Source organism: Euprymna scolopes, chromosome 2, assembly GCF_053919585.1.
Source record: "Euprymna scolopes isolate OS-2025 chromosome 2, ASM5391958v1, whole genome shotgun sequence".
Lineage (NCBI taxonomy): Eukaryota > Metazoa > Mollusca > Cephalopoda > Sepiida > Sepiolidae > Euprymna > Euprymna scolopes.
The window spans coordinates 71,864,569-71,877,200 of NC_136483.1; the positions used below are offsets into that span (position 1 = coordinate 71,864,569).

General features: G+C 33.5%; 1 protein-coding gene across 1 annotated transcript in view; it reads left to right on the top strand.

Annotated features, from left to right (window-relative positions):
* The first annotated feature begins 1,333 nt into the window (after positions 1-1,333).
* LOC145292190 (annexin A7-like) overlaps positions 1,334-12,632 on the top strand; it is a 126,753-nt gene continuing 115,454 nt past the window's right edge. Inside the window, exon 1 of the mRNA XM_080138502.1 lies at positions 1,334-1,384. The gene's annotated coding sequence lies outside the window, so the exon portion shown is untranslated. The remainder of the gene's footprint in view (positions 1,385-12,632) is intronic.

Here is a 12,632-nt window from a genome sequence, read left to right on the forward strand (position 1 = left end):
GAAATGTGTAAGTCAATATGTTTATAGTGTTAATATGTGTGTGTAAGTAATATACGTACGTGAGTATATGACAGTGTGGCATTGTGTATGTGTGTGTGTGTGTGTTGGTTTACCTTGTTCTTAATGTGTGTATAGATGTGCACAAGTTGATGAAAATGGTATGTGAATCATTGGGTCCTTTTCTTTTGCAACTTACCTCATCTTCTCCCCTGCTGGTGAGTGAGTGAAGAGTATACATTCTAGTGTGGAGAAAACTGATTTTATTCATCTGTTTTTATAGAAATTTTTATAGGAAGTTTTTTTAAAGTTCACACTGGATTACTACTTTTGCATATATGTGTTACTTTTTGGGATTTGGAAAGATTTCCATTGGTTGAAAATACTTTGAGTTAACACTTTCATGTTAAAACTTGCTAGCTTTAGGAAATGACAAAGAGAGGAAATTGAAACAGAACTGAAGAAAAAAGAGGGTAAATAATTCAAACCTTTTGTGTGTTAGTGCTCGTCTAAATCACTTTGCAATGCCACTACCAAAATTTTTTGTCTTAGACCTAAATCCCGTATTACTATCTTTACTCTTATTTTTGAGATGTCTATAATTATCAATTTTCAAGTTATAAATGAAATAAAGTCCTCATCATAATTTATTTCAGATTCAACACATCTTTCATAAGGATTCCACAAGAAAATATTTTATGTTACAAGAATTAATTTCATCATAACCACCCCACCCCATGCAATAAATGTCTGGCATACTTACAGTCTAAGATTAACAATATTCTCACAAGTAATATTATTGGTTACTGTAAACTGGGCTCATGAAAAAGAATTTCAAAAACTACCTGGAAAATATACCCGGTGAACCATGTGCAAGAGAGATTCAAACAATCGCACTTAAAGGGACGGTCAGAATCTTAAAAAGATCTCTCTGTTGGAATGTCTGAGTTAGCAGGTGAATGTTTGGCATCCGGTAGGATGTTCCATCCCCAGCTTGAACAAACTGATAAGAAATTTTTTTTTTAAATAAATAAATAAACATGGATATTTTAACTAGCAGGTTGAAATGAAAGTTCTCTTGGTTTTTCTTAAAGTCATAATCTTTGAAGAGGACTTTAAATAACTTGGTGAATAGACATGGTAATAAGAATTAACAGAACTGATTGCTGTAATGCTACTTAATAATATTATTATCATTTAAGTGGGTCCTGTTTGGTGGGAAAGTGCCTCATGCAGCTTTTATCTGTGCTTCCCATCTGTCATATTCAAGTATTACAGATTTGAAAGACAAGTTAACAGCTGTGTGTATGGTAGGCAACCTAGTTTAATCTAATACAAAGCCACAAGTCTGCAAACACTTTGAATCAAAATAGCTGCTGCATAAACAGTAAGTGTTATTTGTAACCATGCACATTGTGCTAGACTATCTTCTTAATATAGAAACAAAGTAATAATATATTGTCGTAATTGCCAAGGTAGAAACATAATATGAATACTTACAGTCTATCATCAATGATATTCCTACAGGTAACATTATTAGTTACTCTAAGCATTTTAATTAGCAGATTGCACTAAAAGTTCTCTCAGTTTTTCTTTAAGTCATTCTCTGGTCAAATGAGATCTAACTTTTCGATTATATTTTAAACTAATTCAAAACTAAATTAGGCATTGCCCGGGATTGAATGAGGAAGTCCTGCTTAACTTAAACTCATATCAGCATATTTTTAGTTTTGTGAAATTTTAACAGTATATATTAGACATAAGAGCCAAGTATGCCCTAGGATATAGGATCTGGGCAGGAGCTGCTCGGAGCACCCTATCCTATCTTGACATAGTTCAAAACTGACTTTGTAATCTAGTAGATGATACCCTTTTCTCTTTTTTGCAACCTCTTTCGCACTGAAGAGATGCTGCAAGCCTGTCTCTGCTTTATTGTTATTTTCATGGCAAGTGCTTGACTGAGCTCCAATCTATGGTCCCCTTTCACAAATCTTTTACAAAAAAACACTTGACTAGCCAAAATCTCTATAAAAAATTTTCCCCGCTCTTTATTGGTGCCTAAACCTAAATGTGGATTCCATGAATAAAGCTTCTTTCCTAGAACTGCCAGCATGTGGAACTTTATTCCGCTTGTCTGCTCTCCCACTGACTACAATATTATCATCTTCAAGTCTAATGTAAACAAGTTCGAATTGAATCGTCCTCTTAAATTATCTAATCATACCAAATTTCCACTACAAACGATTACTATGCTATTGTCCCAATGACTCTACCGTACACACATTAACCCTTATCCTTGTGCGACCTCCGGGCCTTGATATGTGGTTACCGCTTTGTAAAAAAAGAATCAATTATTAAAAATATTCTCCAAATTTCAGTTTCTTTTGGAAATAATATGGGTACAATCTCCCATATGAAAATTGTAATATTTCATGTTTGCATTAACTTTTATCAACCTTCATTAGACACCTATTAAAAACGAGTCCTTGATTTTCAGGTTCTTCCTAAGACCATTTAAGCTTAAGCGTTAGACATTTTATGAAATGAAAATCATATCATGGGTTTTGATCAAAATTGAAATAAAAATTCTAGACATACATAGCATAATATTTTGATTTTAATCCTTGTAATGAAAAGTGCAAAACTATTCTGCTCAGGGGATTAATTTTACCAGTTCTTGGGCAGGTATTCTTCTAATGGTCCTTGTTGATAGAGTAAAAAATGGCTTTGTGATTGGGGTCGAATCCCTCAAATGGCAGTAAATGTAACTCCCTACACTAATGATTCCCAAAAGGATAAAATACTAGTGTCTGTAGATATTAAAAATAATTATAGTAATAATTTATATATATATATATATATATACTAGCATGGGTACCCGGCGTTGCCTAGGTTGACATGAAGTTCCATTTGAAGCACACCTGTATACTAATCATTTTCATCATGTGCAACGTGGATACTCCCCACAACAAAAATAAAAGAACGGATGAAAACATGTAAATGTAATCGCCCAAAAAAAGAAGTATGTGATACCCTCTCCACCAGATATTTCGGCAGAAGGTCTACAAAGAGAAGAAACTATTCTCCGGATATTGAGCACTGGAAAGAACTCCCCCCCCCCAACAACAAAAAAATAATTAAAAATAAATCATTACAACTTTTGTTTCAATAAAAATATCTGCGAATGCCTGTGCAATGGAAAAAAAAAAATCTACTAATAATTAATTCCAAAAACAATTAAATGAAATTTTTTGTCATTTTATATTTCTAATGTAACCCCCCCCCCTCTCCCCCCCCAAAAAATTGAATTTGTCATATTTTGGGGTTCGTTTCATTTATAAAATTATTAGGTGAAAGTACAGAATGGTCTCATAAAATAATTAAATTTATCGTTATTTTATCTTTCAAATGTAATTCCCATCCCCACCACCAAAAACAAAAAAAATTGTATTTGTCATGTTTTGCCCCCCCCCCTCAATCGCCAAACTTGAAACAATGCTAGAGATGACATGTGTCGTTGAACGCTTTGCGGCCAAAAAGTGGGTGCTCATTTTACGTTAAATTTATATAGAAAAGTGATCCCCCACGCTAAAATGTTAATTTTCTTCTTTTTTTTTTAAATTTCTTCTTTCGTATTATTTATAAAGGCTGTTTAAACGTATTAAACCCCAAAAAAGTAGGTCTTAATTTTTTTTAGTGGTTAAACGATGCTGGGTTACATCGTAAAAAGTGACCATTTTAAATTTAAGATATTAAATTAATTATAAAGAAAATCTGTTTCGCAGGCAATTAAACACACTTGCTAAGGTATAATTATTATAATAAATCCTGGGCAACACTGATTAAATTTTATAAATAAACAAAAAGGAGCAGATAATGTATGGGATGATGGATTTTGCTCACATGGAAAATTGGCCCTGTGTCTGACTAACTCTGCCCTGAGGGGATGCAAGTAAATGAGGACATTAGTTTTAATTATTTCTCTCTAACCCCATACCCCTCTTCCCCCGGGCATCGGCGTTGAAAATAAGAAAAAATTATGTATTCTGGAGAAGAAATTTTTCAAAAAACAACTTATGAATTATATCAGCATACTTATAATTTACATGACCAAAGAAAACTACTAAATACAGTGTAAGAAACGGATAACACAGCAATCTATCTATATAATTATAAAACTCAAATGACCTTGTAATAGGTATTGTAACCCAACATCCAGTTTACAACTTTCGATTGCGCATGCATACATAAACATAAACCCATAACAGCATAAACAAATAAACACAAATCGCTGAACCGGTTTCGTTCAAACAAATGGTCGTCCTTAGAAAAGCGAATATTTTAAATTTATTGAATAAAAAACTTCAAGATATGGGAAGCAAATGCAAAACGTGATTACAAATAATATGTATAATCATCAACCTGTTTCATATATGCGATATATATTATACTAAAAAATTAATGCAACAATAAAACATACTGTTTTACTGTGTACATTTTCAGTGTCCCAATTTTCTTTTGCGTTTAAATTATCCAAATAAACAATTGTTAATACTTTCTGCTTTTTTTTTTTTGACATCATTCATTTCTGTATTACATTTAAGTTATTATAACTCATTTTTCTTACAAATAAATCTACTTTAACCCGTTGACAACCATAAGAGCATTTTACAACAGCAATTTACGCAAAAATAAAACGTATTGTTTTACTGTGTACGTTTTCAGCGTCCCAATTGTTTTTTTTCCCCGCATTTAAATTAAAAGATATATCAAAATTTGAATTTAACTATAATAAGTATTATGGTATCTGTTCAGTGCACATTTACCTATAAGTATGGCAAACCACTTATAATTCATGGGCTGTAAGTTTTTTTTTTTTTTTCAAAAATAGACAATTATAAACAGAACGACTCATAGAAATCTATCTATATTCTTTTCTCATTTTAACATACTTTCATAGAAATATTTTTGTTATGTCACAAAAAGCTATTTTTTTTACGTCACAAGTGTCACACATAGTTAATCTAACATACTGACCTAACGGGTCACGGGTAGTCTAGTAACAAATAAAAAAGGTTACTTAAAAATTAAGATTAAGCGAAAAAAATATTTCCTCTGAATTAAAAATAAAAATAATAAAGAATTAAAATATCAGTTATTCCCCTTTGGTTTTCTGGTTTGAAAATTAAACGCTTTCAGATTTCAGATAAGATAAGTTAAATCAAATATAAATTGAAATGAAAATAAACTAAATAATTAAATTTTAAATTATATTTTTAAATAGTACAGTTGAAACAAAGCTATTATGTCGAATAAGTAATATCACCGAGCTAATTATTTAAATAGATTTAATTTAATGTGATATGCTGATGACCGTAACTCAATCAATGTAGATGTGGTTTGAAGAATGCTATATAAAGAAATTATGCACTTTGGCAGAAGTATCCTATCATGGGCATTAATATTTTTTGACCAGGAGAGGTGTACACACATATCGCCTTCATATTTCTTTGAGCATGGGGGTTTGTACACACAGACAAACACACACACATGAACACTACTACTTATATATATATATATATATATATATATATATATATATATATATATATATATTAGTCTTGGAAGTTTCTTTAAAACCTTTAAAACTATGAAAAAATAAATTGTCCTTCGTTGGAACATTATCTTGTCAGTAAGTCAATTAATCTCCCGTATCACCGAATAGTTCCACTTACATGAACAAACAATACTATCAATGTTCTAAAAGAGATCATCAGTTATTTACCATGAAACACTGTTTTGGGGATTTAAAAACAATATATATATATATATTAGTAGTCCAGATATGAATGTATTAGAATAAAATCCAAAGAATATCCACTGGATTTATATAATAGTGCTTAATAACAAATAAAGCAATTTATACAGACATATAAAGGCTTTGTTACACTGGCATGACAATGTTTCGCTCTGTATTATAAATAACTAAGATTTCATCAGGCAAAAAATATGTTTTTTTATTTAAGGTGTTCCTATTGCAAAGCCTTTCATTACAATATGAAAACCTAAAGAAAAATTTTGACATTTTCGCCTAATGAGATTTTTGTTATCATTAACTACAGATTGAAACATTGTCATGCAGTGTAGCAAAGTTTGTGTATGTGTGTGAAGGGAGTTAAAATTTTGCAAATTATGATTTACAACATTTATTGTTGATACACAACAAAATACAAGATAAAGTTAATTATTTCCTTATTCCATGGGGTTTCAAAGATTTGGCTTTTTTGTTTTCTCCAAAGGAAAACGGCAAAATAAATTTTATATAGACTAGCTATAATTTTGCTGATTAGCGCAAAATTTGAAAGCTTCAAAGTTTGAAAGAAAGTAATGGTGAAAATATTATAAACCAGCAAAATTATTGCATGTCTATATATACAATTTCTTTTGCTAACCGTTTTCCTCTGGAGGAAAAAGTCAAATTTTTTAAACTTCATGGAATAAGGAAATAATTAACTTTATCTTGTATTCCTTGTGTAAAAAGAATAAATGTTGTAAATAATAATTTGCAAAATTTTAACCCTCAAATGTTGAGCATTTTTATCTGGAGTTATCTCTAAAATATGAGTATTAATATCTATATTTCCATTTTTAATTTTTAACATATGTATCCAAAATTTAAAAGAACTAAAATTTCTTTGTATGTATGTGTATATATATATATATATATATATATATATATATATATATATATATATAGTTTAAAAGGTTAAAAACTTCCGAGACTATATATATATATATATATATATATATATATTAGCAGGGAGAGCTGGCGTTGCCCAGAATTGAATGATGATCAACAAATATTTCACACTCCTATATTTTTAGTGTCATTTTTAACGTCGTGAAATCGCCCGGAGGATGCTTCACATGCCTCCATGCAGTAACTTAATCAAAAATATGTCATTTTACATTGCACTCTAGAGAACCTACTGTCTCTTTTATAAAATTATTTTATATAAACTTCCTTCCAGTTAACGGAACAAAAAAACATTAAGAAATTTACGTGCGGCGTTTAAACTTACAGACCACGTCATGCAAAAAAAAAACAAACAAAAAAAAACATGCTATCAACTTAGTAGAATTTTCATGGCCCGTTATTCTATCATCGTTGCTAAGCAACGATATGGAAAAAATGGCTTTACCGATGATCCATAAATTAAAATAACGGTTTCGATTATCGGTAATTTTGAGGAGGTATTCTGAGACAAAACTTAACTAAGATCACTCCGAGACTTATACACTAAAGTTCTGTAAATTTTAAAGAAAATTTGTTCAGCAATTTCAGAGGAACGAACTCATATACGCAGAGACAAAGTTGCATTTATATATATATAGATATATATATATATATCTATATATATATATATATATATATCCTATTTATTTGCAAACCTTAGATTTGACCACCAGATTTTTTAAAAATAAAATAGTTAAATACATATCCAATTTTCAAATCTTTGTCCTTCTTTTTATTTTTAACTTCAAGTAGGGGATTATTTATTATCTATAATATAAATCTCACCTGTCTGTTTAACTGTATGTATGTATGTATGTTTGTGTCTGCCTAACATTTTCGACAGAGGCGACAGATTTTCACAAGATCTGTATCAGTTTGAAGCTCGACCCTTCGGAAGACAAATATCGAAAAATTGGCCAAAAATATTTATTCCTTCACCCTCAACTGGGGACTTTTCTACAGGAAAGGGTCGCATTTTCACCGATATTTTCAAAATTCGTCACCTCTTTTCGATTGTTTAGCTTTAATTTAAACCTTCACTACTTCCGGTTTGTCGATGGGCGCAACAGCTAACGCGTCACATTTTTTATTTCACGTTCTTTTCCTCCTTTAGGGTATGGGTTCAAATTTTCCTGCCTGCTACCATTTTTTTTTTTTGTTTGCGCTCGTAATTTTTTTTTTTTTTTTTTCTCAATCAACATCCTTACACACACCTCTACTTTTCTTTCCACCTTCAGGTCACGCGTTCGAGCCTGCCTGCCTACTACCTCTTTTTTTTTTTTTTTTTTTTTTGCTAAACACACACCTACAAACACCCGGGCAACACCGAGCACCCAGGCTAGTAAGATAAATTTTATCTATTAATCCATAGGAAAGTGATCAGATGACTTAACTGGTTCAACTTTAATAGTGAAAGTTTCAATAAAATGAGGTCTGGTGGCATCATATAGCCAAATTTTTTTTTTTTTTTTTTTTTAATTACATTTTCACCCCAAACAAGGCAAATTGCCACTTTGGTGTAGGGGGCTACTATCAGGGGCAACAATTACTGGGGTACTATGTAGGGATTTGGCCAGCAAGATGTCGGTTCACGTTACACTTGAACTTCTGCACGTCAGTACTGTTGGGGAAGCAGGGACCTGGAATGGAATTCCAGAGTCTAGCGGTTCTGGAGAAGAAACTATTGGAGTAAAAAGATCTTTTACATCTAGGGATCTCTACAGTGTGGGGGTGGGATTTAGCAGCCTGTCGGGTTTGTCGAGGGTGCTCACAACGTGGGGGCACAAGTGATTGCAGTTCGTCAGAGCATTCACCACTAAAATACTTGTAGAAAAGGCAGATGGATGCAACATTTCGTCGATGGGACAGAGGCTGAAGCTTAGATGCCAGTTCAGGGCCTATCAGGTTTGCGACTCTCTTTTGAACCTTGTCAAGGAGCGAGAGACTAGTAGCAGATGCACCAGCCCAGATGTGACAGCAATACTCCATACATGGGCGAATGGTGGCCTTATAGAGGTACAGGATACTTTCGGGTGTTAGTAGTTGTCTAGCACGGTAGAGAGAGCCCACCTTTCTTGCAGCGGCCCTGGCAATGCCTTCAATGTAATTGTTCCAACTCATGTTTCCTGTGAACGTTAGGCCAAGGAGTTTGAAAGATGTACTCCCAGATAAAGAGCCGTTGGCCATTGCTATAGGTGGTAGAAAGGGTTTCTTGTTATTATTGAATGAAACAAGTTTAGTCTTGGCAGCATTGAATGCGACCAACCACTTTTGTCCCCATTCCACCACAGATTGGAGGTCTTCCTCTAGTGTTTCTGCCATTTCTTTAGAAATGTGTTCATTCGTCTTCCTGTCGTGCCTGCCATAGAGTGTAGTGTCATCAGCATATATACCCATCTCAGAGGCAATTTTGTCGGGGAGGTCATTTATGAATATCAGGAACAATAGAGGTCCAAGGATAGAACCCTGGGGCACCCCCGTATTTATATCATATTGTTTAGATGTACGACCGTCGAGGACAACCTGGATTTTTCTCTTATCTAAGAAGGATTTAATTATGTTAAGTATTCTACCAGTGATACCGTATGATCTAATTTTCCTGAGGAGACCCTCATGCCATACCCTGTCAAAAGCCTTAGATATATCTAGAGCTACCGCTCTGCCCTCCCCCGCTTTGTCCAGTGAATGGTATATACGTTCAGAGATTTCTTCATTTGTCCATCATTTGCAATCCTCTTATACAAGAGACATGCAATAAGTAATGCCCCTGATCCGCTTCTCACAGCAATAGAGCAACAAAACTTGGCACAGTCTTTCTCTACATAGGAATCACTCTGTGTTTTTTTGTTTTTTTTTTTTTTGTGTTTTTTACTTGGGAGTCACCACTTATCAAGACCTGAAAGCCACTCGAGGATAAGAGTTAATGGATGTAAGCCAGTAGTGTAGTAATTGTTAATAAATTTCATTATGGAAATCCAACATAGACACTTGAGAACACTGATAAAATAATTTACTTTTTATTAAAACTGTTTCTTTAGAGATCTTAGTTTAGTGTCAACTGTGTAAATGTCTACCTGATCTTTTCATTTATATAGTTTCATATTTCTGATTTCTTTTTTCTTTTAGTTATAAAATAATCAGCCAAATGTTTTTCCTGTCTGCTATTGAAATTAACTTTTATATGGACTATTTATGTAAGTTAATAATTGTTATGCTATAATGTGGATTTATCCTATTTTAGGTGTACAAGGACTAGCGCTGTGACCTTAATAAACTAATAATAATTAAGGCAACATTGTGATATATTTACAAAAGTGTATTTACACTTTTTTTTTTGTTTTATTTAACTTCAGTTAAAGTTCCCAGAAATCAAGGGACCCTCTTTCTGGGGCTAACACTTGATCTCTATATGAGATACACACATATTTGAATATTGCATTAAAGTTGTCCTCAAACACTGAGCTACTAAAGAAGTTGAGAACATAATAATCCTATCCCCAACTGACTATTTAAATATGTTTTAGTATAGTTTTCTTGTGGTCTCTTAGTCTTATTGGATTCCAGAATAAGAATTCATCTAGTCTGGTGGAGTATCCAGCTTCATACTATTAAGGTAACATCATTTGAAAAGGGTGCAATATTCCTCATAAAAGACAGTATAGGTTAGCCATACCAAGGAGGGCTTATTTGGGCCATGAATGCTATGTGATTTTAAAGATTTAGTCAAAGTTTACTTGTAGGGAATAATATCCTCGTGCCAGGTTTTCCTAGTAAGCATTCAAGTACAGAATTGTAAGTTACAGAAAGTCTGCGTCCGATACTGTGGCTATGACTATTACAACACTTAGTTATAACTTTTTTTTTTTTTTTACATGGAGGTCACCACTTATCAAGGCCCAGGAGCCACTCGGGGATAAGGGTTATTGTGTGTACAGTAATCAATGGGATAGTATCGTAGTTATAGAGTATTGGAGATTTGATAAGGTGTCATTACTTAAGGGGGCGGTTCATCAGGAATTTGTTTGTGTTGGACTTGAAGACATCCAAGTTGAATTTGAGGGGGGGGGGGGAACAGGCAAGCAGCAGAGAGTTCCACAGCCATGTAGTTCTAAGAAAGAAGCTTTGTTCATAGTTTCAGGATGCATTCACATGCATCTGAAATAGGGTAGATCAATATCACACCATAACAATAACAATAATAACAACAATAATAATAGTAACCTACTCTATAATAAAGACCAATGTGTATTTATTTGCATATTTATATAAAAATATATGTACTTTCTTGCCATTACACAAAAGATAACACGTAAAAATTGTGCTGTTTTCTAGTTGGACGAAAACAGTTTCAAATTGTGTGAGGGGACAGAAAAAAAAAAAAAAAGGTCAGACTTACCTTGCCTAAAATAAATCTCAAAAAAAATCCTCCGCTCTATAATATAAAGTTAATGGTGGGTGTTTTTTCTTTCTTTCTTCCTTTAGATCATCAGAAGTGATAATAATAATTTATGTATGAAAAATGAAATTGCTAATGTATTACTATGATTTTATATGAATATGTATGTATGGAAGTGAAACCTGGCCAATGGGAGAAAAAGAAATGTGTTTCATGAAGAGAAACGATATGACAATGAAACGATGGCTATATAACGTCTTAAAGACGGGATCAGATCTGATGAGTACGGAGGAAGATTATATCTGGACAGTATAGGGAGATGCATACAGAAGGCTTTGATAGTATGGGCACATGGAAAAAAGGGATAAGAGTTCCTGAGTTAGTAGATGTAGGGCAATTTAAGTAGCAGAGTTGGCCCAGGGTGGATAGCCAATGAAAACATAGAAGGAAGTGATATGGATTGACTTCTTTTTTTTTTTCTTTTTTTTTTTAACTTATTTTCACCTCAAACAGGGCATATTGCAACTTGGAACATTCGGGGCCATGCCTAATATAAAACTGAGAGGAGTTGAGCAGCAAGATGTCTGTTCACATTACACTTAAATTTTTGTATGTTGGTAAAGCAAGCAAAGAGGGAATTCTAAAATCTAGTAGATTGTAAAAAGAAATTATTGGAGTAGAAGGCTTCTGGCATCTAGAAACCTCAACAGTAAAGGGATGGGATTTTGCTGCCTGGCGGGTTAATCGGAAATATGTGTGTCATGGGGACACAAGTGGTACAGGTCATCAGAGCACATTTAATTAAAGTATTTGTAAAACAGGCACAGGGATACAACAGTGTAATGATAGGACAAGGGTTGGAGTTTGGCCAATAATGCTGGACCTGTTAGATTTGATACTTTTTTGGAACCTCTCTAAGAGTGAGAGACTAATGAGGGATGCTCCAGCTCATATGTGGCAACAATACTCCATGTATGGGTGAATTGTGGTTTTGTAAAGCTATAGGATGTTCTCTAGTGTGAGTACTTTTCTAATATGATAGCGAGAGCCCACCTTCTTTGTAGCAGCTTTGGTAACCAATGCCTCCGTTCAGTCTTGAAAGACAAAGGATACTCCTGTAGAGGCAACTGCACATGTAATTGTGAGGCAAGGGTTGCGCAATCCCAACCACACCTTTCCTGAATTGGCGCTGTTTGAGTTCAGTGGCAAGGAAAAGTCCAGGACGACTGGCAACAATGCCGAGATAAGTCAAGAGCACATACAGCATCTGGAAATCCCAAATGGTCACCCATTTAGTACTGACTAGGTTCAACATTTCTTAACTTTGGTGATCCAGCAGGAACCAGTGTGTCAACCTGATTATGCTGTACATAATAGCCTTGGTATTATCCTCAGTGTATTTATTCCAATTCATATTACCTGTGAATGTTAGACCAAGAAGTT